Genomic DNA, 27,968 nt, shown 5'->3' with positions numbered 1-27,968 from the left:
CCTGGCACTCAGATTATTTCCAAGGAGCACCATGCAGCAGGTTCCAGGGCTACTTACTGATTAAATGAGGCATTTGGGTCCAGCCAGGAAGGGTTTGTACATGTTACCCTGCTGTAATGGGGTGGCTCCTCTACAAGAGACACATTCCAGCTGTAGGATGCCAGCAGACTGCATTTGGCACTCGCAGAGCAAACAAAACAAGCAGGGAAACAGGGATCCTGCACGTCCAGCACACCACTGAGATCCACCCAGAGGAGCCTGTGACGCTGCAAAGCACAATAATGAACGTCTGGCTGCAGCTCCAGGGGGCTCATGGCTACTGGAGAAACAAAACCAAAACCACAGGCACACACACAGGAAGAGAAAGAAAGAAGTATATCTGGGAACAGTACAGCAGTGGGGAGGGAGCCAGGACTCCATCCTGCTCCAAAGAAGACATTTGGAGCCTGGATGTTACCCCTCAGGCAGCTACAAACCTGTTCCCCAACGTGTCTTTTCTGAGTGGTCCTGAATCAAAAAAGCATCAAGTGAGGTGCAGGGGACATCCTTACACCAACCCTGAGGGTGTGAATGATGACAAACAATAAAACCAACACAGCACAGCCAGAGTTTCATTACAGAATCATCCAATAGGAACCTCAATAGAGGTTTGGGTCGTTCATCTACTGACAGAAGTAACAGCCTTCCTTCCTTAAATACACCTCAGACAGACACAGCAGCTCCTTCTCCTGTTTAAGGGAGGCTACAGGGCTTTCTGTGATCAATGAGGTTAAAAACTTGACAAGATTTCAGCAGAAAAGACCTTCATTATTCATTAAATACTTGCAAATATTGACTAGCTGTTAATATAGCTGAAGACTGCGTTTGCTACACCACTAACTAAGGGCAAATTCAAGCTTCCACATCAATCATTCATCTCTAAAACAGACAAGGAAAAAACTCAGCATCCCAAAATGGACCACAGCTTTTCAGGGTTTTCAGTGCTAAATGAAAGCTGACTGTAGAAAATTCCCTTGGAAGTGTTTATTATTCTAATTTTAACCTCAGGATGTTTTTAGGGCCAGTGAAAAACAAGACCAAAACCCAAGAGACCATATAATCCACACAGGGATTTTCTCCTGCCTGTACTAGTTCAAAAGTCATTCTGAGATGCAGAGGTTTTTTTTTTTTTATTTTTAAATCACTGTTTAACCTCTTGGACTGGAAGCATTAAATTACACCACAACATCAGACTGGACTGTGCAAGAAAGCAAGTCTCTTAGAGAGGAAGGGACATGGATTCCCATGGGAAACAACACTTCCCAATATAAATATTTCACCAGTATCCACAGTGGGAAGCAGAAAACCCTCTTTTCCTTTCCACGGTGAGGGGTGTGGGACTCAAGGAACACAAATACCTCACAGCAACACACTCTCACCCAAGCTCTTCTTCAGCCTCACACAGGCTCCACCAGTTCCTTCCCAGAAAGGTAATCCCTTAGCTGCAACCAGACACCCCTGGGGTGTGTTCTGGATAGTTACCAAGCCAAGAGAATTAAAAAAGAAAACCAAAAACCAAACAACAACCAAACAGCAAGAGCCAAAACTGGCCAGTCCCTGGGGCGAGCAGCTGCCTGCAGGGATAAACTCCACTTGCAGACAGCACCACGCTGGTGCCAAAAGGCTTTCCCCAGGAATTCTGACCTTTATTCCTTGGCCAGCCTCGTCCAGCGAGCAGCAGGATGGCTGGGTCTCAGCTCTGGCACTCCTGGCTGGACTAGAGCCTGTAGTCTTCTTCTAAATCATCATCAGGCCAAGTCACACATGCAGAATTTACCTTCCCTCTCCACCCCACCAGCTCACCACACACTGACAGGGCTCCCATAAGCTTTCTACAATCCACCAATCCACCTTTCTACACCTTCTGTGGTTGACAGGCTCTTCAGCTGGATCCAGATACCATGTGCTGCTTGTTTTGTTCCTTGTGAATTCCCCTATAACCTTGTCTTCCCTCTGTGTCAGAGCTGCAGTTTGGTTACTGACACCACAGTTGGGTTTGTTTTGAGGGTTCTCCCCTTCCTTTGTGGTTTTTTTTTTTAATCCATAAGCCTACGTATCCTTAGCTCCAAAAATAGAAAGTCATAGCAGACAAAGACCTTCCAACACAGCAAAAAAAACTTAAGCACATCATCAATACAAAAGCACTTTCTCACACAGGAGTTCAAAACCTCAACAGTACCGTAATAAAATGCAATAATAAAACCTTTAAAGGAGCCCAGGTCAATAGACACAGTGCCAGTTAAGTGACCTGTATGACAAGTTACAGTTGTTTGTTGGGGGAAGAAGGTGCCACCTGCTCACAACATTTCAGATTCAGTCCCTCGCTCCAGCTCCAGTCCCTGCATTAACTGAGTTTGCCACATACCACACTCCTCCTGTCCCCAGCTCCAGCTTTTCCATCTCCTCCATCTGCAGTTTCCTCAGGTGAGCACCTCTGTTGTTCAACAGGTCTAGGATTTTTGAGCCGTGTTGTGGGAGTATTTTGTGTGAGGTAATACAAAGAAAATAGCTTATTGTTAACCATTTCCAGACCAAGAATCAGCATTGTAGCAGGTAAAAGCCATTGCAGGCAGCTTATGAAACACAGCTGATGATGTGAGCAGGAGGGAATGCTGGAGGTGAGAGGCACAGCCAGCCAGGCTGTCACAGGGAAAAAGAAGAAACCCAACTTGCAAGGCAGCTCACAGTTTTTAAATCTTATCTAGATGAAACTATGAATCCAATTATATACTTCTTAAATATTCCACACTTACTTACAATGATTACAATGGCAGAACATAGGCTACAGGGTAACCATTGTCTGATACTGACCCCATGGCCATCCAAATCCCAGAATCATGGAATGGTTTGGGTTGGAAGGGACCTTAAAGAACATCTCGTTCCAAACCCCCCTGCCATGGAAACAATCAGTAACTGGAGGATGGGCCAAGGACTTTTTCTAAGCAATTTATGCTTAAATCATCATAAACCATGCAAGAAATTCAGGGAAATAATTAAAGTATGACTCCATAGGCTCCTGCTGATTCCTGCTGCAAACAGGCTTGTTTTTTCCCTGCAATTCCAGAGGAGGGATTTTTTTCCGCCACCACTTTCAGCTGCCACAAGCAGGCTATTGTTTGGATTTAGCCATGCAGCAGCACTCCTGATGCAAGCCCACAGCTAAGGCAGCACCGTGGAACCAAAATGGAACAGGAGGGAATTCAGACTGAGAATTCAGAACAGAGATTCCTACTAAATACCTGTCTGGAGCAGCACGAGATCCTTCCCCTGCTTCGGCACAGCCAGGGAAGCACATCAGAGAAGTCCTGCAGTACTTCCTAACATCCAGGTGCCCCCAGGGATGTGCTGGATCAGGTGGCAGCTCAGCAGCAAGTTCAGAGCAAACATCCTGCACATCAACTGCCCCAAATCCAGGCAGCCTGGAACCGCTCCGGACGTCCCTGTGCCTCCCCCGCACACAAACGCCGCCGTCCCATCCTCTCTCTCGTTCAAAAAGTGACCCCAGATCAGCTGGACACACCAGGACGAGTCATCTCTGTGCACTGGCACCTTAATTCTGAAAACTCACTCCTGCTCCATCCCTGGCAAGGGGAACTGAAATGCTGTGAGCTCGCTCGTAGCTGTGGCAACAGCAAATGCAAATCCTGCCAGGTGGCAAAACTTCGCTCTCCTCCAGTGCACGGCAGCTACATGGGAGCAAAACCACCTTCCACAGGGATAAACTGGGCTTCTGAAAGCTCTGCCCTAAAGCAAAAATCCAGCTGGCAGGGCAGAAGTTAAACCAGCCACACATTGCTTTAGCTGGGCTTTAATGTGCAGAGAAAACGGAGGCAGAAAGAGTTTGGGAAGAGGATGCAAGAGGTTCAAGGTCTCCCACGTGCACCTGCAAGGGCTCTACTCGCTGTTTACACCTGGGGAGGAGCTGCTCTATTTGCAGCCTCGAGTTTCAGGCTGCCCAAGTCATACCACTGCTGTTTTAACATGATGAAGTTACAGTGCATAGACAGGCACAGACAGGAAAACGGATTTAATTAATTTAAATCAATTCTTTCCTGTGAGGGTGGTGAGGCACTGGCACAGAGGGGCTGTGGATGCCTCAAGGCCAGGCTGGACAAGGCTTGGAACAACCTGGTCCAGTGGGAGGTGTCCCTGCCCATGGCAGGGGTGGAACAAGATGATCTTTAAGGCCCCTTCCAACCCCAGCCATTTTTGATGTCATGATGAAGTGACCCATTTTTCAAAAAGTAATCAGAATTCTAAAGAATCAGCACAGCTGAATGCAAGCCCACGAGCTCTTCTCAGGAAATAAATTGGATATTTCTAATGAAGTTTCAGGCACTAACTGCACAGAACAATCAGGGGTTAAAAACGACTCGTGGGGGTGGTGAAGAAAGGAAAGAAGAAAAAAAAAAAAAAAGAAAAGCCTCACCTAACAAGTTTCCAGCTGCAAAGCCTGTGTGAACTTCAAGACCTGAATTGCAAATTGAGCTTTGGTAAGAGTTTTAACTCTGCTTGCAGGGTATCTACTTGTGGTTTGCAAAAACTTCTCAGACAATATCCTGAACGGCAAACAGAGTAAAAAAAACCCACGATGACATGTCGAGAAGTTTGGGTGGGGAGCTTCGAGATTTCTGGCTCGGGTGGGGGCTGGTTTTGGTGTGGGGCGGGGGTTGTGCATCGTGTGCTTTGCTGGGCTGTTTGTTTGGGGCTTTTTAAAGGGCAATTTGGGTTACCAAGTGCAAATCATTGCCAAGGCTGGCAACAGTGCAACCTAACCTTCACCTATTTATGAGCAAAGCAAATCCAATCCCACGGGCAGGTTATTCTATCTGGGAGCAAAGCAGAGGAGCTAAAAACGAAGGAAAGGGAGAGTTACCATGGGATACCAGGATGCGTCACTTCTCTTGGCTCTCGTAGCTCCACGTGACATCTGAGCCGGGAGTGAAGAACTCAGCAGATGGGATAGGAGAAAAAAAATGTAAAAAGGTCTCTAGATTATAGCAAAGTTTAGGCTTTAAAATCTACTGCTTGGGGCTACAGAAATAGAGGCAAAAATATTTATCTATAAACCAAACTATCTGTCTATAAATCTATTGCCGCCGTGCAGTAAATACACGCTTTTCCTTCCAACAATCATCAGCATCCACACTTTTCAGTTCCTAACAGTGAATTTAAGTCCAGGCACATCCAGAAATACTGCCCTTGCCATCTCCAGCGAGAACTATCACTTGCCTTTCACAGGAGGCAAAGCAGGTCAGCAGTTTGCAACTTGCTCATAAATACAGAAGTAGCCACTTGACAGCAACAGACACGAGCAGTTCAGGGTTCAAAGGAGATCAGAAGAGGGATAAATCACTTGGAATTTACTCTCAAAGTTATCACACAGGTCACCAAGTCCACGCCTTGGGATGGAGCCAACTAAATGAAGGCTCTTTTGATTTCCAAGGTATCCCTGTTGAGCAGCTGTTGGGAGTGACCTCCACACTCTCACCTACACTTGAATTTTCACCCCACTCAGTCCAGTATAAATTCTTAAAACACCTCCTGCTCCCAGTCCACACAAAATCATGCAGTGAGTGGTTCAACGTTTGAGGGTTTTTCCCCCCCCTCTTTTTACAGCTGCCAGTCTCTTTCTAGCACACCAACATAGCTCTGATTCAAAGGACATGATTCCATCTCCATCCTCCTCCACCTCCCAAAGCCTCCCAACACCCACATGCCGCTGAACATCAATATCTCCAGGGAAATTCACTCCTTTCATAAGCCAGCCAAGCAAACCACCTCCCTGTAGTAAAAAGTGACACAGAGCATGAGAAACCTTCGCCCTCCGCGGGTGAAGGTGCAACCCCAGAGTTCCAGCTCTACCCAAACATTACCTCACGCTGAAAATTGAGTTTCCAGGGTAATGTTGGAGCCCATCTGTCTCCAGGGCACCACAGTAACCTGATCATTACCCCAGGCATCAGCTGGCACGCTGCCACTCCAACCCACCCAGCTCCCAGCACGCTCCTGGGAGCTCCAGACTGCAAAACCTCAGTCAAGGAACACAGGGAATCAGCCAGGACACCTCCTGCAATCATCTGCTCCTCAACACCAGCTTGTTATCACCTGAGTCATTTGCTGTTACATGGGAGACGAGATATCCTGCCTTGCCTTTGCTGCTCCAGCTTGCAGCCCCTGCATTCCACAAGTCCGTGACATGGCACTGGAAAACAGCCCCGTGTATTTATGACCTCCAAAAGGAAGTTCCAGGTTTCTACAGACAGTTCAACACAGATGAATCACCTTCTTCAAAGGTACTGGGGAAGAACAACCCCAGGGACCAGCACAGGCTGGGGGGACCTGCTGGAGAGCAGCTCTGGGAGAAGGACCTGGAGGTCCTGGTGGGCAACCAGCTGTCCCTGCCCAGCTGTGTGTCCTGGGGACAGGGAGGGCAGTGGGATCCTGGGGGGCAGCAGGGCAGGGAGGGGATCCTGCCCCTCTGGCCAGCCCTGGGCAGGCACATCTGCAGGGCTGGGCCCAGCTCGGGCTCCTCAGCACAGCAGGGCCAGGGAGCTCCTGGAGCGGGGCCAGCGCAGGCTGCGGAGATGCCCAAGGGATGGAGCAGCTCTGGGAGCAGCAAAGGCTGAGGGAGCTGGGGCTGTTCAGCCTCCAGAGCAGAGCCTGAGAGGGGCCCTCAGCCATGGCTGGAGGGGCTGCAGGGAGGGGGCAGAGGATGGAGCAGGCTCTGCTCGGGGGGGCCCAGCAATGGCCCAAGAGGAACGGGCAGGAACTGATGCCCAGGAAGTTCCAGCTGGACAGGAGGAAGAACTTGTTGGCTGGGCAGTGCCCCAGCCCTGAACAGATTGTCTAAAGTGTGTGCAGTCTCCTCCCTGGGGCTATTCCAGCCCCATCTGGACACACTCCTGTGCCCTGTGCTCTGGGCTGGCCCTGCTGGAGCAGGGAGGTGGCACCAGATTCCCCACTGTGGTCCCTTCCAGCCTGACCTGTTCTGGGATTCTTCAAAACATTGCTTTAATAACTGTTCCCTGAGCCAGGAGTCTTTAACAGCCATGGCTGGGTTTTATCCAGCCTCCTTCGAATATGTAACCTTCCAGCAACATGTAACCTTCCAGCAGCAGGGAATACCACAGAGCAACCACACCACCAAAACAAAAACATCACCAAAAGAACAACACTGCCAAAAGGAAAAAACTTTCCCTTGTTATAAGCTCATGCTTCCTTGTTTTTTTTCCAGTGAGGAAGGCCTGGGTACAGTCATCCTCTTTGGAAGATGCAAAGCTCACGCTCCCATAACATTCCTCTTCTCACTCCCTCCCTTCACCATCATTTCTTCTCCACACTGAAGAGTCAAAGTTTATCTATCTCCTTTTATACAACAGGTGCTCTGTGCCTTTGATCACCTTCAGCATCCTGTGCTGAACCTTTCTCTTTTTGGAGACAGAGAATTCAAGACATGGGGAATCATGGAGAAAAACTTTTTTTAAAATTATTTTCTTTTTACAGCAGTTTGTTCTGTTCTCTCCTACTTCACTAATAATATTTGTTCATTCGCCAGTTTGACTTCGCAGCTATTTGCAGTGTAAGGATCTCCAAATTCCGTAAAAAAAGCCTCCCAAGAGCAGAACAAACCCCCAAACTAATAATGTTTTTGCATCCTGACAGTGTTGTGGAAACAAGCGTTAGGCTTCAGAGACAGGAAAGAGCCTGGAAAGTGCAGTAACCTCTAAATTTCTCAGTTCCAAAACTTCATTTCCACCAGAGCAGCAGAAAAAGGAATTAACCACAACCCTCTCTGTGCATTTGTCTTCCTCCACACATCTCAAGCTGTTCGTGCTTTGTAAAAAAGTCAAATAAATATACATATACACGTACACATTTTGGCCATCTGTATTTATTTCTTGACACAGCACCAATAAAAGGGAAGTGCAGAGAAAAAACTCTGGTTCTTATTAGTAACTGATTGCTGCTTAACAGCTTCACTGACCTTGTGGCACACATCTGATTCCTTACCTGCCTTATGATCTTCATGTGGAAACAGCACCCAACTGTGCCATTAATACTCACAGTACACCCAGGGGCAGAGCTGTATCCTGAAACTCCTCCTGGACACAGATTATTTTTCCCCCCCTGTTTTCAGCACCTCAAACTCCTCCCAACACGGGATGACAACACAGGTTTGCTTTAAGAAGTCCCTTTTCACTCCACCTCAAATTACCACACAGAAGCAGATGCCCTGGTCCTTCAGGGTTCTGAGCAGAAAGCTCACCTTGCTTTGAGCAAGCTGAGCTCAAACACAATCTCGTGCTGAATATCACCAAGGATGAGAAAAACCAATTAGAGAAACAGCAGCTACAACAGTGACTTGCCTTATGTCCTTTGTAAACAGCTTTCAAACTGCCAGGTACAGCTCTGAAGGAGCTGGAGGCAGGAAGAGACCCCCTCTAACTGCTGACAGGTAGGGTTATTTGAGCTTCAGCACGAGCATTTGAAGATGAAAGAGCACAACGAGGGTGCTGAAAGACAACTGACAGCTTGAGGAACACACACTGGTTTTCAAATCATTCCTGTGATGTAGGATAATGTTTAGGATCACAGCATTCACTGGGAATTAGAGCATCCATTTAGCAGCAGGTTTGCCTGATCAACTGTCTGGGGACTTCAAACACATCAGCAAAACTGCACAACTGCAGAGGGTGCCTTTGCAGCCTCGGTGCTCGGCTGAGAAGCTTCACAGAAGACCAGAAGATGAAGAGGAAGAGCAAGTCGAGTGTGCACCTGGTTCCAGGCAAGCTGCCTGTTGTCCTTGCTGACTGCTAAGCCCAGACCTGTTAGTCCACCCCTGCCTCACCTCCAGTGCTTGACTCCGCACCTGCTGCTGGCTCCAGTTCAACGCTTTCCAGGCGAGGTCACTGCTTTTGGAGCAGGCAGAGTCTGAGGAACCAGCACTGGCAGGGCACTTGTGCTGTCAGACAGAGACCACCAACACCTTTAGCAGGGGGCAGACACAAGCAGCTGCATCAGCTAATCTGGATCAGCAAGAGCATTCCCAAAACACGTGGAGCAACCTGGATAACACACCCTAATAACAGCAGCAGCATTTGTGCAAAGCATGGCCCTGGTCTTTCTGCCACTCACCTTCCAGGATGTGCCCCACAGCTCAGGGAGCTCCCAGGCCTGTATTTCCATGAGCTTTCCAAGAAACTCTTTGCAAAGCTTGGGGAATTTGGTGATGTGTCCACATCTGGAGACTCCACAATGCAGGAAAAGGGCAGGGAGGCCCCTGAAGCAGGAGCACGCTCTGGCCAGGAGGGTATTTAAGTCTGCCTGGGTGTCTGGGACACACACATGACAGGAGTAGTTGGGACAGGCACACAGGACTGGTGACAGATCAAACATCCTCTGCTGGGACTACAAAAACCCTCAGCATTTTAATTACCAAATTATTTCAGCCATCCTTTGCTGGGTACTTATCCCTACGGAGCAAAATATGTTAAATGTAACATTTTGTCTTCCCAAGGAGTACATGGAAATCTGTCAAAACAGTTGCTGACAGCCTTTCAACTCCTTACTGGGAATGGGGACGGCACAGGCCAGGAAAAAAACCTTTTTGATTTCATGCATCTTGAAAACAGACAGAAACATTTCAGGAATGAACTGCAACAAAATACCTTGTGCAAGAATCCCAATAACCATATTATCTGCTGAATAACAAATGAAAACAAAAATGAAAATAAATAAAAAAATGAAACCATGCAGTCAGTCATTTCAAAGAACTGCATCTGTCATTAAAATAAATGAACTACCAGTTGGTGCTTGTCCAGAAAGAGAGAGCTATTTAACAGAATCCCAGAATGGTTTGATTTGGAAGGAACCCTAAAAATCATCTCCTTCCAACCCTTATGGGCAGGGACACCTCCCACCAGCCCAGGTTGCTCCAAGCCCCGTCCAACCTGGCCTTGGACACTTCCAGGGATCCAGGGGCAGCCACAGCTTCTCTGGGCAACCTGTGCCAGGGCCTCCCCACCCTCACAGGGAACAATTCCTTCCCAGTATCCCATCTAACCCTGCCCTCTGGCAGGGGGAAGCCATTCCCCCTTGTCCTGGCACTCCAGGCCCTTGGAAATAGGATTTCCATGTTTCTTGCAGGCTCCCTTCAGGCCCTGGAAGGCCACAATCAGGTCACCCCAAAGCTTCTCCTCTCCAGGCTGAACAATCCCAACTCTCCCAGCCTTTCCTCCCAGCAGAGCTGCTCCAGCCCTCTGATCCTCTTGGGGCCTCCTCTGGACTGGCTCCAGCAGCTCCATGTCCTTGCTGGGCTGTTCCCAGGGCTGGAGCAGCTCTGCAGGGGGGTCTCACTGAGCAGGGCACAGGGTCTAATTCAACCTGTTGCATCCCTGACTGAAGTTGGGGGAAGACAACTGCTTAATAATGCAGCTTCCCACAAGGCACAAGCCCCAGGAGAGCTGCCCTCACAGCCTGTGGCTCCTGGGCTGCAGCCCCAGAGGATGCCCACGTACCCCAGAAGCTCAGCCCCTCAGTCTGAACACAGCTCTGCTGATTGCAGAGACACCAGACAGGAACCAGAGAGCAAAACAAGATTAGAGCTCAGCGAGATGGTGAATCCAAATAAACAAGACATTTTGAACTATTTCCAGCATGACTTCAGCACAAAATAACATTTGCACGTCAGTGTAATAGTTGATGTTTTAACTGCACGCTAAGGGAACAGTCACGTACAGCATCAGCTGCTCAGCCTTCAAAGGGAGCAAAAAGAGCTGCAAAAGAGCTGTGCTGTAGTTCAAAGCCTTTCAAAGAAAGACTAAATTCATTTACATTCAATCCTCAAGCACTTGAACCCCAGTAGAGCACGGCCTGTCCCGTCCCCAGACATCCTGGGGAGGTGACAGTGACACTTGAAAAGAGTCGGGATGGCACCAACCATCAAATCCCAGCTGAAGCCTCCTGTCTGCAAGACTCCAGGGGTAAAAATGAAGCCAAGGCCAAAAGGAGCACAAGCCAAGAGGATGCAAAGCAAGAGGGAAAACCCACTTTGTCTTTGAAGCCCTGTGAGGACCGGTGAGCACACCCTGACGGGAAATCCTATTACTGGGGCCCCTAAGCCATGAATCAACCTCAGAGTCAGCCTGGGCAGCCTCGGGACAAAGGAACAATCATCTGCTAATTCAGGGGACAAAGCTGGAAAGGGAAGGTTCCTTCTTCAGGTTAAGGATTAATCATCAGCAGGTACAGCCTATTTGCTTTAAGTGCAGCCACTTCCTGCCAGCACATCCCTGCCTTTTCCAAGAAAGAGGGGAGCAGCTCCGTGTCTGAAGGCAAATGAATCAGGAGACAAGATTGAAATGATCAACAGCACCCAGACCCAGCCAAGCTATTTAATAAGCAGCTAGGAAATGTACCAAAATCCAACACAATCAAATTGAACACAGGGAACACACAGTCTTTGCTCCAAAATTCCATTAGACTTTTAGGTTTGGGTAAGCGCCACGTCCACTCCTTCCTTGGACATCTCCAGGGATGGGACTCCACCACCTTCCTGGGCAGCCCCTGCCAAGGCCTGACAACCTTTTCCAGGAAGAAATTCTTCCTGATGTCCAAGCTGAAGGCTGGTAGAGGAGTCCAACAGGAGCTGAGGAGGATGCCCATGGTTTCTCAGAGTGTGAGGATAAAGCCAGCAGCAGGTTGGCCAGGTGGTGCTGGAAAAGGTCTTCCCAGTTGTGTGCAGAGGGGGAATAAGGCAGTGCTTCCACTGGGATACTTCAACCTGTCCCCCCAAGGGGCCTCCTCAGTCAGCAGCAGCTTCAAGCTCAGGCTTGAAGCTAAGCCAAGGTATCACTCAAAAAGTCAAAGTCACAATGAACTCATGGCCTACAGGACACAGAAACACTCTGCAGTCACATTCAGTTCTGTACATGATTCATATATTCCCCCAAAGGTGTTTATCCATGCACAAGACAACACCCAGAAACCAGTCACCACTTTTAACAAGATTATTTGACATTTCCCAGGGCGCTGGTTTTTTGGTGGTAGTGGGTACTGGGTTTTTTTTTGGTGGTGATTTTTTTGTTCCTTTTCTTTTTAAACATCTGCTCTAGCCAACTGCTGCCCATTTAATTGGGAAATCTGACTACTGAGTAAGTCTGCACTGGAATTTACTTTTAACCATTCCAAGCCCTTGCTGCATTCACACACATTTCTATTTCTGCACAAGCAACTTAAGCACCAATACTTTCAAAAGACACCAGAAGCACCGAGGCCCTGTTCCCGTGGAGCTAAATTTGGGAGGTATAAGCACACCTGACTGTAACAAACTTAAACAAAAATCACTGAGACACAGGGACTGAGTTCCAGGCACAAACCACTGCTTTGCACTGCTCTGTCTGCTTTACACAGCCACTCTTACCCTGTGATTACACAGCAATCAGTGCCTGCTTTGCTCTCTGAGCCCTGGGTTACTGCTTCAGAGCCACTGAAATTTAAGTTTTCAGAGAGAATTCAGCAAGCAGCTCTAGCAAGCACATTCTGTGCCAGGAGAAGGATGAGTATATTTATATAACAAAAGGCTTCCTGGATTATTTTAAGGCTCAAGTTTTGCAAAGCGAACAATTGAGGAAAGGGATGTTTTTCCTTTGTTTAAAAAAATAATACTCGTACCAAGAAGAAAGACAGAAAGAAAGGGAAAAAAAAAGCCATTGAAAAGGCAGCAGTGTCTTGATATTCTACTATTTGAGATCCCTGCATCGCAGCAGAGTCATCCATGTGCTTTGTGACCCCGAGTCCAGAACATCTGTTGCTGAATACTGAGATAAATACACAAAAATCAGAGGTCCCAGATACCAAGGCACCAGCAAGTGAATATCTGCACATAAATGACAACCTGTGGCACAGAATTACAGAATCACTAAGGCTGGAGGAGACCTCTGAGATCCTGGAGCCCACCCTGTGCCCGATGCCCACCTTGTCCCCCAGCCCAGAGCACTGAGTGCCACGGCCAGGCCTTCCTGGGACACCTCCAGGGATGGGCACTCCAAACCTCCCTGGGCAGCCCCTGCCAAGGCCTCACCACCCTTTCCAGCAACAAATTCCTCCTCCTGGCCAACCTGAGCCTCCCCTGGCACAGCTGGAGGCCGTTCCCTCTCCTCCTGTCCCTTGTTCCCTGGCAGCAGAGCCCGACCCCCCCCAGCTCCCCCCTCCTGTCAGGGACTTGCAGAGCCAGAAGGTCCCCCCTGAGCCTCCTTTTCTCCAGGCTGAGCCCCCCCAGCTCCCTCAGCCCCTCCTGCTGCTCCAGCCCCTTCCCAGCTCCGTTCCCTTCCCTGCACACGCTCCAGCCCCTCCGGGTCTCTCCAGGGGGACAATCCCTGCCCTGGCCAAAGGGAACAACCCAACAACACAGACCCCACAACATTCACTTGGAATCTTTTCCAAAGCAGCCTCTTGCACTGCACCTGTTGATGTTCAACCCCGATTAAACCTGCATTAAACTTTAAGTAACAGATCACTCCATTATTCACCATGTCTGTGTGTTGGGTGCAGAGCAAGCAGGAGCTGAACCAACACAGTGACAGGAGCTTCTGGTGTCTGCTAAAAGCATCTTCTGCTCTTAATACTGATGGAGCTGAAGGAGGGTGGGGAAAACACGAATTTTGCATGACTGCTTAAAACAAGCCTAAATATTACAGTTTGTCTTGAACCACTATGACACAGGTGCAGCTTTCAGGAAGCAACAGCTCCAAAAACCTGCTCAGACCAATTCACCTGACCTGCAACATGCACAAAAACCCTGTTCCCTCAATTTTAATGGCGCTGATGTTCAGCCACAGCATTTTTCTCATTATTTTTGGTGGTATTTCTGTGGAAAAGCCACTCAACATCTTGATTAATCAACCCGTGAGATCCAGATACATGGAGCCCTGGGACAGTGACAGGAGAGGGGCTAAAACCAACTTTTCCAAAAAACAAATTTGCTCAGGGCACCACAGGAAAAAAAAAAAAAAAAAATCACAACTGCATCAGGAAGAATCACAACTGAAAGCTGCTTTTCTGCTCTGCTTCTCACCACAGCCTCTCAGAATCAGCCAGTTCAGGTTTATTAATATTCCAAAACACTCGGGGGAAAAGGCAACAGCTTTCCCAACTAGGAATGGGAGGCACAAGGGACTTTGTTCACTCAGTGTGCTGGTCACTGGGGCTACACACAAACCAATAACAGCTTTTAAAACACATTCCTTCTCAAAACTTCTATACCCAGTAGCTCCACTTTTATTTTCTGATTTTTACTACAGCTCTTCAATCAGTCACGGGGCTTTCCCAGCAAGGATCAAACCCAACAAAACCACGACAAATCTTATGAGGTGCCTTTCAGAAAATCCTCACACAGCTTCAAAGGATTATTAAAAGAGAAAAACAAAACTACATGCAGCAAGAAAGGGCATACACCCCATTTATTTTATCTTTGCAGGTCATTCAGCTATGTCAAAGCCAGACCTGGGAATGGAAAACAGGTATTCCAGCCTCCAGTCTGGTTCTCTATCCAGAATATCACTCCAGTTTCAACAGCCAGAGGGGCAAAGATTTTCTTATAAGTAGGGTTTGGGGAGCATTTATCCACAACCTACATCTTCTCAAGTTTTGCTCTTAGTTATCTTTACCTGGAAGCAGGAAAAAGGAACCAATCTAAGTGATCTTTCCATTGCCTTTCCCTAAGATTTTACAATTTAATACCAGAGTGTGACGGCCTGTGTCATATCCAAAGGGAAATGGATATCTGCCCACCCAAACCAAGAACTTGCCCAAACTCAGGTCACAGTAAACAAAGTACTGAACAAACACACCAAAAACACACGTGTTTGAAAATGCAAAGCTCATTTACTCACCTGGAATTGCTTTTCCACCCAGGGCACTCGATGCATCAGGTCAGAAGCTCGATGTGAACATGAGAGTCGAAGCTCAGGAGACCTGCTGCTGGCTGCTTCTCCCAGAGGCACGAGAGTCACTGTTAAAAAACCCCAAACAAATAAAGATAAGGACATGTTAGGAAGCAGAGCTGGCAGCAAGCCTTCATTAAAGCATCAGCAGTTGTCATGGTGTGAAGATGACTTCGAGGTCCACTGATAGCTGGGATATACAGGAAGGACCACAGATGGTTTGGGTTGGAAGGGATTTTAAAGATCATCCAGCCCCAACCCTGCAAAGACACCTTCCACTAGACCAGGTGTGCTTCAAGTCCCATCCAACCTGGCCTTGAGCACCTCCAGAGAAAGACATAATTTTAAAAATAGTATTTCCCAAAGGACTACCCAGTAAGAAAGAAGATCCTTGTGTCCAAACAGGCCTACAAGCAGCTTTCTCTGGGTCTGAAGGAGGGCTGAGGTGCTTCTCATTCCACTCGGTGGCATCCACTACCCTCCACACGCACCAGCCTTCCCACAGAAGTCTGTCTTGGATATAGGCTCATTTTCCTGCCAGCCTGCACCTGGCAAGAGTGGTTTGGATGAAACACCACCCCGGGAACAATGTGGGAAATGGAGCTGTAAGAAATGGGCCACTGACCCCCTGATGTGGCCCAGGGGCACCACGGAGCAGAAGCACCTACAACATCCAGAGCACCTTCTCCTTCACTAAAGGAACAATCCAGCAGAACTCCTGGGACACACACTGCCCCATGGAGCACAAACTGAAGGAATAAACCTCAGGGTGTGTTTGAAGGGAGCTGGCGAAGTCACCCTGGCTCTGAACACAAGATGTTTTGCTGACAAAAACTGATGCAGGGGGAGTGAAGGAGGAAGGCTGAAAGCCTTTCCTGACAGTCTTCAAGATAACCAAGATCATTCACAAGAGAGAAGAAGCACCTGCACTGAAGCAAAACCAAAAACTAAAAACCAAAATGCACAGGGCCAAAATCCTCAGGTGGCAGCACCCAGGGAACAGGTTTCCTTCCATCCCTGTTACCTCTTGCACAGCTAAACAGAGCCAGCAGCAGCACAAAAACCACTCCATCCTGCCACTGGGAAGCAAATCCACTCGCCATCCGACCCCTCCAGCTTCCAAGGGAGACAAAACCAGGACAGAAATTCAGAAAAGAACCAACCCCTTGCACTCTGTAGGGTTCTTCCAATTAAACCTTTACTTTCAGATAAGGGAAATCCAGAAGGTCTCCCTGCTCCACTCACATTAGCTAGAAAAGTGCAATTCATCCATTCCCATTCAAACCCTAGCTGGGGAGGGAGGGGGAATAAATAACTCTCATTGTGCTTGCTGACACAGAACCAAATCCAAGTGAGTGGCTGCCAGGAAGCAGGCAGCTGGAAGCACGGCGGTCCTGCTTTCCCAGACTCCTTTTTAGCTACGTTTAGGATTAACTGGAAATTTGCTTTTGGGTTTTGCTCTGCAATCCTGCCTCATCTTCGAGATTAACCCATCCTAGTGCTTGGGGAAGGGTGACACCAGGTGCACCCCCCAGCCAGACGGCTCGTCTGTGCTCCAGGCTGGAAGTCAAACAGCTTTTGTCCATGGGGATGGAGCCAGGGCACACTGCCAGCGGATGAGCCGGGCACTGAGAGCCCTGCTGTCCTGCTGCAGCACTGCAGTAACACAGCCTAGTGTTGAGAGAACCCAAGAGGAGTTACCCAGCCCATGAACACCCACTAGCAAGTCTTCAGGACACGGGAAGGCCCCGTTTCCATCAGTGACTGGCTCTTATCTCCCAGCAGCAGCCGCCCTCCCAAACACGTCACGCTCGCTCACCCGCCAAGTTTCCCGAACCCCCCAAAAAACCACCCACGTGCCAAGAGCGTGACCCAAGGGAAAAACAGCCTGCTGCACCCCTCCCTGCACCCAGAGGGGAAGCTCCAAACCCTGCATGCCCACTATTCTAAGGACAGTTCCCCCATTCCAAGAGACGCCGGAGCACAAACTGGCGCTCAGACGTGAACACCCACCCGGGATGAGCTGAGTCGTGAATCAGCTCGTGCTGCTGAGCACCACCAGATGCTCCACCCCAGCTGCAGCCTCTTCCTCTCCCTACAGAGCCACACAGACCCTGTAAGGACACGTTTCCTGCCACAGCCACAATTATTTCTGGGCCAGTCAGAAGCCAGCAGAAGGAATTCACGCTGACAGTTGGCTCTGGGTACTACCAGTTCCTCTGATAGCAGGGCTGTGTGGCAAGGTTTGATTAGAGCTCATTCTTATCTTTCCTGTGGCATGCACAGCACTGCCTTGTATTATTTGACAAACTCTGACATTTGTTACATATTTCTCAGAAAATAAAAGGTCTGTCTTACCCAAATCAATGAGCCAAACTCCTCCATCCTGAGGAAGACCCTTCTGTTTGCACAGCACTGACTGCTGCTCTGCTGGGGTATGAGCTGCCAAGTTCAGGGCCCTGTTTCCTTAAACTGTTAATATCCTTGTGGAAATAGTTCAGTTTCTGGAGTTGCTAAGCAATCAGGAGCCAGAACAGCACGAGAGAAACCCGGATCTATTTTAGCATCTAACGTGACAACGCTCAGCTCTGTCTGTGCCACCACTCGCTCTGACAGCCACAGGATTTCCTTCGTGCAGAAGGACCAGCTAAGAAGAAATTCTGAAGGTTCTGATGCTATGAAGATTAATGACTGAAGTTACTTGCCAGCCTCGTTCTCTGTGTCACAACACAGCCAAGAACTACAGTCAATAGGACTCCAACACCCTCCAGAACATCGCTGGCTTAGTCACAAAACATTCACCATTTTACAACACCTGATCTAATAAACTCAGCCTGGAGCAGGCTCAGAGTTGAAGCCATATCTCTGACTAATGCATTTGAAGAGATTACAGCCAGTGGAAACCTGTAGGATTTCCAGAAAGAGCACATGACTCCTTCATTAATAAGTCAGATGTTTTCCAGGTGAATGCCACCCCCCGTATTATCCACGCAGAGTTACAAGCAAACCAACCATCCACATAGTTTAGGAGAGTTAAGTGGCTACATCTGAGTGCTGAGGGCCACTCTGGGAGACTTGACAGAAGTGAAACTCTCTCCCTGATGCTCTCTCTGTCTGTCCATCAGCATGGACATCTTTTCCTTCCCGCCTCACACATTCTTTCAAGCAGCAACAGTAGGCTGCTGTCTTACTTTCTCACCCAGCACCACCAGCAAGGGTCAGGAATGCCTGTGAAGGCTGGATTAACCAGCTCATGACTGCTTCTTTGACAAGGCACCTCGATGCTGAGCGGAGCATTTTCACCTCACACCCTGGCACAGAGTATTCCCACATTTCACCAGCTCTTTTTTTTTCCCCCCACCATGTTTGCTTTGCCTTCGCCAGACTAAAGTACTCCTTAAAATGCTCTGGAGAAATTCAACCTCTATAATCATTGTTCACCGACCCAGTTCACTTGTGTATTAAAGAAATCAAACTAATTGATTTAGAGAAGACGTAAGGGATTTTGAGAGAACGCTCAGCCCGTGTCTGAGATGTCACTTTAATCCTCACAGTGAATTCTTTAAGCATAGGAAGCCATTTAAATTTGTAATGCAGTTCTTACATAAAAAACCATCTCCACAGGCCTGCTAATCACGGAACTATCTTGCAAATTGATCCTAATCTACAGCTGCTTGTGTCTGCACTCTTCCTGTGGAGAATATAAAATCATGCAGTCAATGGACACCTGAAAGGGTCTGCAAGGAAACAGTGACCCTCATTTGGTTCATGCACATCTGCAGCAGGGAACCCCTGAGCACCACTCTCCCCACCAGTTTTTGCTCTTATATTTAAGAGTGACTTCCATTTTGGAGTTTTGTTTTTAACTGTAAAAAAGCAGAATATTCTCAGCTCTCATTTCCAGTTTTGGAAGACTCGGAGACAATTCCCTCTGCCAGACACACCACATTTTTAACCAGAGCCATCCCTTCCATCTTTCCTGCATGGAAAGCTGCTAGCAAACCTGCCAGCAAACTGCAAACTCATTCCTAGTGTCCCAAACTGCGATAAAACTCATCACCACAATCTACAGCAACACAACTACATGAATCAGCAAGATTTGTTCATGGGATTAGTTTTTGGTTGGTTGGTTTTGTAGGATCTGAGTGACCTGACCATACCTGACCTCTCAAGTAGGAGACTGAGCCTTTCCCTGTTTCCAAAATAATCATTCCTCTTCTCAGACCTCCTCCCCACCTTCTTCTTGCTCATCCTTCCAAGAAAACACCTTTCAGGACACACTCCTCTCCACAAATCTGGCCCCAACACGAGACACCTGGAAAACTCTGCACAACACGGATGCCAGGACCCTGAGAAGTGATATACTGATATTTTCAACTGTCCCCAAAAGGTCAGATGCTCAGAATTTTCCAGATTAACCTGAACATACTCAGAAGAGGAAAAGCTTAGTTAATTCTGAAAAAGCAAGTTATGACTAGGCTAGAAAGCATTAATAATATGAAATACTGTGAGAAGCTGCAGTGTAAGATCCTTGCCAGGATATTTGCAGTCAGACCTATCTACATAAAAATTCAAGGTCTGATCATTTGGACACATTAGGGATAAGGAATGCAGGGTATGACCAGAGTACAGACCTTGGATTTTTACGTAGGTAGGTCTGAGCCTAAGCCATTGCAAAGACAGAAATCCCAAGGATTGCTTGGGATTCATGGACCAGAGAGCTGAGAAACTGTATTTCTCAAATGTAAGATTTTATTTTTTTTTTTTTAGTTTTTAACATGAAGACAACCACAAGTATGAGACTTCACTAGGTGGAACACGATTCCTTCAGAGCAGGGGTGTGATGGCCGGGGAAAAAGGGGAGACCAGGAGAGATGCAGATCCCAAAGGGAGGATGGGAAGAACAGAGAGACAGAAATTCATAAAAGAAGCTTCTCTGAGCTCTTAAAATATCATTCAACACTTTCCTCTTCTAAACAGAAGATCTGCAAGATAATTATACTGGTATCAGACCCAGGCATGCAGTGCTTGGGCAGCTGTTATATCTTAACCTTTTCCATTCACCCTCCTGCCCAAGAAAACTTCAAACACAGGCTAGAGACTGGGAAAAGGGAAGGTACCACTCCTGCAGCATCCCTGGGCTGGAATCAGCATATCCAAGACCAGGGATTACATTTCACAGATTCCCTGTGGTGCTGCCATCACTCAACAAGAAGTCTGGCATTTCCCTCCACCATCACAACCCTCAAAGCCAGTCACCCCAAGCTTCAGGGCTTTTATTTTTATTATAACCACATTAAAAAAAAATAATAAAAATTATTAAAAAAAAAATTAAAACAAGCAAAAAAAGCCACTACCCAAAAAAACAACCCGCAAAGCTGCTTTGCTACATCACTTATATCAATACGTAAAAGCAGCTAAACTGCTCTGTATCTGTTTTCCTCCCTCAGCTCTCCCTCATTCCCAGACAGCAGGTTCCAATCCACAGGCTGGGAACACTTTCCCCTCTGTAATAACACGTGGGAGATGTTTTAGAAACCCTTTACCGTGAAACAACAAACACCAGAAATGTGTTTTTCCTCTGGAAGCAAAGTTATACAGAAACAGACTTTATCTCAGCAGGTTCCTCTGATTTTCAGTTCCTGAGGTTTTCGAGCACATTTCTAGGGGTTCCTACTTAACGACCCAGCAACATTCTGGGGAAACTGGGGGGAGAAAAAACTGCTGAAAACTGCTCCATAAATTAAACAAAAATACTCTGCTTATGGATGCCAGCAATTTTTTGTAGCAGAAATGGCTTGGAATGTGATATGCCAATCAAAATGAACATTTAGATATGAATGCTGCCCCACTGCATCCCACTCCTGACCCTCAGCTCTGTAGAGCTCCTTGTTCCCACTGTAGCATTCCTGGTGGCTGCATTCCACTGCCAGGGGAAAGGCTGCCTGTAAGCAGCTTATACAGATGCTTTGTTTATCCCAAAATATTTAAGCTCCAAGAAACATTAGAGCAAGACACAGATTTCAGCATTTGCACAGTAAAGAACTGCAACTCCTACAGATATTGCCAGAGACTTTCTTCCTTAAGGTCCTCCAGCTAGAAAGGACTGTTTTGCTAAAGCAAAGCTACAGACAAAAAACAAAGTGTCCTCTCTTAGTGATGGGCTGCAAAGGGTTGTTACACCTGAATGAAGCAAAGGTGTCCTTTCACTCCTGCTCATTTGTTCAGAGCAGATCATGGATTATTCAGGAGGGATACCCAAAACTTACGGGGTCTTTCCCGGTAAGCAGGCTCGGAAAACTCCTGTGAAAGGGAATTTCCCAGCAGCCTGTCCCACAATTCCCCTGGCAGCAGGGAAATGCAGCCAGCAGATCCCCTGCTCTGCTGGAGGCTTGCAGTCACACCCACCTTAAGACACAACTGTGCCCCAAGCACTTGCTGGTTAAGACAAGAGGAATTATCCACAGCCAGTCACTATTCAGCACACCCCAGTTATCCCAGGGGCACTGAACTGGAAGACAGGAACACCAAGACTGTTATTGCTTAAAAGTGGCAAAGCAGCAGCCCATTTTCCTTCTCATTTGATGACAATGCTGCAGACATGATCCCTGTTTGAGGAGAGTAAATTAAACGTGCTGGACCCTCTTCCTAAGGCCAGGATACTGAGCTTGAGGAATTTTTTTGGAGGGGGTGGAGACAGTTATCTAGTTATCTCCCACTCTGCTGGTTCTGCAGCAGTTATCAATTAGTGCATCTTCCTGTCCTGTCTCCTTATCTATCTCTGCAGGCTCAGCATGCCAGAGCTCCAGGTCCAGCTTTTCCTGGGATATGGTTTTGTTGTTATCTCCAGCCAGGAAATTCCCAACCAGAAGCTGGTTCTGCACCAGTTCCTCACTTCCATGAACTGCCTAATCAATCAACTGACTTACTCAAACTGCACTGGGAAAGCAGAATTAACCAAATATAAACAGAAAAAAGCCACGGAGACCTTCACTTACTCCTGCTGCCTTCCAGGATGGAACGTGTCTGGTGTGGTCAGAGACCTCGGACAAACAGAGCTGCAAGAAGTGAAACCCAGACAATCCAATACACCAAGAAAACTCCAAAGAAAGTAAAGTTGGAATAAACTTTGGTCAACTCCCTGCTTACCCTCCATGAGGTTAACTTCAGCCCTACAAGACTTTTTCAAGCCCAGCCTTGTGCAACACTCAAATATAAGATTACTAGGCGAGGCTCAAGAGTTTAAGCAAAAGTAAACCTATCACAGGTCCCTGATGAGACCCATGAAATAATGAGAAATAATCTCAGCTTGGATGTGAGAACGCAAGTAACTTCTTGCTTTAAAAAGCCAAAAAGTGAATTATTGCTCCGTGTGGAAGAAGTGGCAAGATCCCAAGGAGGGATTGTTGGGGTGTCCTGTGCAAGGCCAGGAGTTGGACTGACAATCCTTGTGGCTCCCTTCAACTCGGGATATTCCAAGATTTTCAACCAAACAGACTTTATTTTCCTGTTTTTAATTACACCAGGGAGGAAGGCAGTTACACCAGGCATATTAAGTGCCTAAATGCAACCCACAAACCCACCTGCAGCACTTCCTGAGGCACGAGCTACAAAAGCAGCAAGTCACACAAGCTTTGCAAGTCTTAGACTAAGGGAAATTAAAAAAAAAAAACAAAAAACAAAAAACAAAGAAAGAAAAGGACTGTACTGCACCTTTGAAAGCACAGGAGGGGCAGAGAGGCAGCCTTGTCACACAGCACCTCCAGCTTTCACAGGGCCCCAGAAACCTTGACAAATGAGATCTGCCTGTGTCTCCAAAGACACACAGTGAAGCAGCACCAGAGCTGGAAAGAACTTCAAACTCAAAGCCCCAGAGATTTCAGTCCTGGCTGCCCAGTCAGTGCAAAGAGCAACAGGCAAAGCTGCCTTGTCCCCTTGGATTTACATGTCAATACTAAAGCAGACAAAGAGGATGCAACACAAGTGACTTTCAGCCTCCCTGACAGACCAAACCACCACTGCCAGTGCTCTTCCAGTGGTTTAAACTGGTGACAGAACAGCTCCTGGCCACCTCACCAGAGACCTTGTCAAGTACTGCAGAAGAGGGGAGCACAGAAAATAAACCTATTCCCTTCACTTCCAGAGACTTACAAGGGTTATCCTCACCTCAGTGAAATTGTAACAACACTTGCCTCCTTCAAATACTTTTTTTTTTTTAATTTGGGGTCTGGTTTAAGAGCAGGCCAGAGAGCAGGGGAGCATTAGCTCAGTGTCAGCTGGGTGATGACAGCCTGCACCACTCAGGGTTTCACTGCCCAGCAGAAATGCTCTCAGCACAGGGCAGACACACAGCAATGACACATGAAATCACTCCTGCTATCTCGTTTCCCACTCCTCTGCATAGCACAGCTTATTTTTAGATTATAACTTCTGATGCAGGAGGGAAGCAAAAGATGGGCACAGGCACAACAGCTGCAAGCTAAGTCAGAAACACCAAGGAGGAGACATTTCCACTCCATGTTTTGTTACAATAGCTACCCCTTCACCTCACATTCAGCATTTCTGGAGTCACAGCAGCAAGATTTTTACTGGCACGTGGATGTCACCTTCACACCTGGTTTCCCCACAGTCACAAGCTGCTTTACAAAGAGCCTGTCACCATCCCAAAAACTGCCTCCCAAAGGGAAGGTTCAGGTTGGACATCAGGAGGAATTTCTTCATGGAAAGGATGATCAAATATTGGCAGGGGCTGCCCAGGGAGGTTTGGAGTCCCCACCCCTGGAGGTGTCCCAGGAAGGCCTGGAAGTGCTCTGGGCTGGGGGACAAGGTGGGCATCGGGCACAGAGGGGACTCAAGGATCTCAGAAGTCTTTTCCAACCTAAATGATTCTGTGATCCTTGTGAACCAGAGCAAACACTGCTTTTTTGCCTCTTGTTTCATAGGGAAAAACAGGACTGAACGAGCTGGGTCAGGTACAGAGGAGGAATTTTGAGCAGGTGACTCCTGAGTGGTGTGAGAATCTAGAAGTTAGTGAAGCTCTTTTGTAAGTTCCTTCCTCCCTTCTTTCATAGTGAGGCCTTTTATTTTTTTAGCATAGCAAGCACATCTCACAAACCTCTCCCAGCCACTTAAAGGCAGGGTTTAGTGGAGCTGAAGTGAGGCAGCCTATCCATCAGCTATTTCCCTGAAATTGCAGCTGTTACACTGCAATTGTCTCCCATCTTGCTTTTTGCTAATTCTGTCAGTGCCACAGCTATCCATGGGTAGCAGGAGGAAGGCAGATGAGCTCACCAGAGCAGCACAACCAGGTAATGGCCCAGTAATTCAATCCACACCCGCCCTCTGGGAGTATTGGATTCCAAGCTGGGTCTGCTCAGGAGCTTTGGGACCCAGCTGAGGTGCAGCCTGCTCCCAAATTCCACAAACCAGGCCTATTCCTTGGGTCTCCAGAGGCCAAGCAGGCAGAGGCTCTGCTCTCAGTGTGCTGGAAGTGGTTTATTCCCTCTCAGCTGTAAAACACAGCAATTCAGCAGCAAAGCCCCATCAGTGCACCCCAAAGTCCCTGCTGTCACCTGCCCCACGCCCCAAATTCAGCAGGACTGTTCTTCTCCTGCAACACTGGCTTGAGCCTCCCGGGAAAAGAGACTCTTCCAGCCACTGCAACGAAGGAATAAATGAGACAGTGGCACAGAAATGCACCGAGGGCAAAGAATTCAAGCTGGATTGGCACTTGACTAATTGGCTGCAAGTAAAAGTCAAGTTACAAGATGTACCTGTGTGAATCACGTGTGTTTAACTAGAAAGAAAACAACGTATAAAAGTGGCTAATGGGCAGCAGCTGCTCTGTATTAAACATCAATCCGTGCCTAGTGGGATGCAAATTATCTTCAAACCTCAGGAAGATATTTTAAATGGGCTTAACACACCAACAAGCGGCAGATGACTTGCTAAGTGCAGGGGGGAGTTGCGGGTCATCTCTGTTGGAGAGCAGCAAGATGTGTCCATAAATAAACTAACCCAAAACAAGGACAGCTGAGCCCTAAGGAAGCAAAACAAAATTAAATAAACGGAAACTTCCAGCTACAGAAGTTATTTCAACTTTCAAAGGTTCCCATAGTTCGCAGAAGAAATTGTTCCACGTACTTAAACTTTTCTACCTCTTGTCTTGGCCTAAAAGTCATCAACTTCTTGGGAAAGGAATTTAACTTGGAAAAGGAATTTTTCTGGACCACACACCCTTGCAAGGCTACAGTAATTGCTTTTTAATCTTGTTTCTTCTGGGCTTTGCTGCAACAACCGTCCTATGCGGTTAAACAAAGCACAAGGGATGGTCACCTCCCAGCTCGAGGAAACGACAGTCGGTATTCATGTAGAAATTCCATGTAAAAAAAAAGATAACCTTCCAGAGTTTGCTTTTGAGAGCACTCTGTTGGCTAAGCCTGTGCCTTAAGGCAGAGTAAAGCCCTTCAGGACAGCAAAGCTGGCCAGTGCAGCTGGGAGAGGCACTTTTAGGCTCCCTGCAAAGCCTCAGCTATCCCACAGCAGGCGCTCTCCCAGAAGCAACAGCTCAATACCGAGAACTGCCACCAACCCACCTAACGAATGCACACTTCCAGTTTAAATACATTCACGTTCTGATTAACCCTGACCACACAAGATCTGCAGCAGCCCTCCCGCTGCACAAGCCAAGGCAGGGGAAGGCACACGGGCTCTTTCAGATGAAGGAGCTGCCACATCCTGGTCCTGTCATCACCATTCTTTTAAAACCCTCTGGCCCCAAAGCCACAAGTGTGACCGACTTAGCTGTGACCTGCATGAGCAGCTCGTGCTCATCCATCAGCCCTCAGTCTCCCCATTCCCACTACATCACCTCGAACACTTTGTTTGGACAAGTTTGGCAGCGGGGTCAGGATTCCAGCAGGAGCCACCTTCCCCTTTCCCTTCTCACACTTTCCGTGGCAGATTTTAACGCCACACCCCGTTACCAACCCGAGGTTTTGGAAAGACAACACCAGTTCCAGCAAGAAACCAAAGTGCAGGATTGAAGGGCGAGGAGGGAATTCCCTGCTGGGGGATGCCCCTGTCAGAAACGCTAGGATGGGAGTCTGAAAGCTGCACCCAGACAGATGTGAGGGATTGGTCATCTCTTCCAAACAAGTTTGTGAACGAGGAGCACACCACTGGCTTTTGCACTGCTTCCCTCCCTGAGAGGCCACCTCCTGGAACGCATCCCTTACTCAAGTTTTCCGTTCGCTTTTTAAACGCCAAACAGCCTCTTCCAGCTCTAACAGCTCATCAGATGATTTATGAACGGTGCAAAAAAAAAAAAAAAAAACCCACTCAATTGGCAGGAAAGAGAAAAACCGAGCTCCACCGATGTATTTGCAAATATGACCTGAACAAAGCAACATATGTTCTCTACAAATTAACAGAAAATTGAGCTAGACCTTCCACAAAAAAGCAATAGTGCTGCTGGAGCTGCAGAGAAATCCCGTGCTCAGGAGCAAGGAGTCACTGTCAGCAGAAAGGACCTTCTCCAAAGGCACAAAGACCCCACTGTATCTTGTTCAAAAGGGATAACAGGAACATAACACCAAAACGAGCAATGGTACCATAAAAACACCGGAACGGTGACAATAAACAAACCCATCAGAAATTGGCTGTTTATGCCCATTTCTGTTGAACAGCACAACACCACCACAACGCAGAAGTCCTGCTTTATACAGGATTTGGGTTTGGAGTTGCCTGCTTTCAGTTCCCAATGTAAGCAGGGAATTTAAGCCCCCAGGTCCTTAGAAATATCCCCGGTGATACACATCCCCCTCCTCAGCAGAAGATTTTTGCTGCGGATTTGAAAAGCTGGTTTTCAGATCCGGCAAAAACGTGGTCTCTGGATTCACCTCCCTCCAACAGCAGGCTCCAAAACTGGACACACCTCGGGGTCAGGAGCAGGAATTCATCCCTCCGACAGCCATCGGCAAAGTCACGGAGCCCGCCCAGCAGCTGCTAATTGCCTTTAATTGCTGGGATGGGACCACCCCCTCGGCAGGGAGGGAGGGGCGGCAGGAATTGCAGCCAGCTGTGCCTGCCCTGCCCTGCCCTGCCCTGCCCTCCCCTGCCCTGCCCTGCCCTGCCCTGCCCTGCCCTCGGGGGAGGCTCATCCCTGACCCCAGCCCCCAGAAGGGGCACCAAGTGTGGCAAAGCATCTTCCCAGTGCCCCGTGGCCCCACGCTTGGAGGGGTGTTTGCTCAACAGCCTGGCTGGGGGAAGGGTGACAAACAACCCCATGGCACAACTCGACTGGGAAAAGGGGATCTGGAGTCCCCAAAAGCACGAGCAGATCCTGCCCTCATCACATAGGTCTGTCCACACAGGATTTCAGGTGGACTGACACACCTTGCAAAAGCAGTTCCATTAGGAGGAAAAAGAAACCACTCTCCATAAACTGTAATACGAAAGAAAAACCAACACAGGCCCTAAATTTCTGACACTGACCTTACCAAGCCAGGCTTTGTTTCCTTCTTCAGCACTTTCAAAACCCAGCCTTCAGTTTAGGCTTCAAAACTGAATTACCGGTTGTTACGAACTATCTACAGCGTTTTCATCTTCTCCCTGATATTTCTAGGCAATTAATTGCATCTGAGCAGGACGGGAGAATCTGAGTTTGACAACGCTTACCAGAACAATATTGCTGTATTTTAACAGCACAGACACAGCAGGTGACTGATCTGGCAAATGTCTAAATGTCAAGCTCCCCTTCCCTTCTCACCAAGCCCCAAATAAAGTGCAGGGCTTGAGGCTCCCAGGCCAAGACAGGGCCTTGAGGAGGTGGGAATGAACACGGGGAAGTCATGGAAGGACAGCGGGAAGGCCACAGGGACTGTGCCAAGATCTGAAAGTGTCTGATCTGAGCTGCATTTCTGGGCCTTGTACAAACCTCTCCTCCCTCTGACGACAAGAGGTGATGAGTTTAATTTGGGAATA

At 47.9% G+C, this 27,968-nt stretch overlaps 1 protein-coding gene across 4 annotated transcripts in view; it reads right to left on the bottom strand.

Moving 5' to 3' along the window:
- Positions 1 to 27,968, bottom strand: part of SGMS1 (sphingomyelin synthase 1) — an 86,944-nt gene that overhangs the window by 48,844 nt on the left and 10,132 nt on the right. For 2 of the 4 annotated variants that reach the window (XM_064662160.1, XM_064662162.1), the window contains exon 2: positions 14,934 to 15,052. The gene's annotated coding sequence lies outside the window, so the exon portion shown is untranslated. Of the gene's footprint in view, positions 1 to 14,929; positions 15,053 to 21,392; positions 21,657 to 27,968 lie in introns of those variants that run through there. The other 2 variants (XM_064662161.1, XM_064662159.1) reach the window with 2 other exon arrangements.

Source organism: Pseudopipra pipra, chromosome 8, assembly GCF_036250125.1.
Source record: "Pseudopipra pipra isolate bDixPip1 chromosome 8, bDixPip1.hap1, whole genome shotgun sequence".
NCBI classification, from domain to species: Eukaryota; Metazoa; Chordata; class Aves; order Passeriformes; family Pipridae; genus Pseudopipra; species Pseudopipra pipra.
Note: the sequence above shows the minus strand (reverse complement) of the source record. Positions and strands in the feature narration are given on the sequence as shown.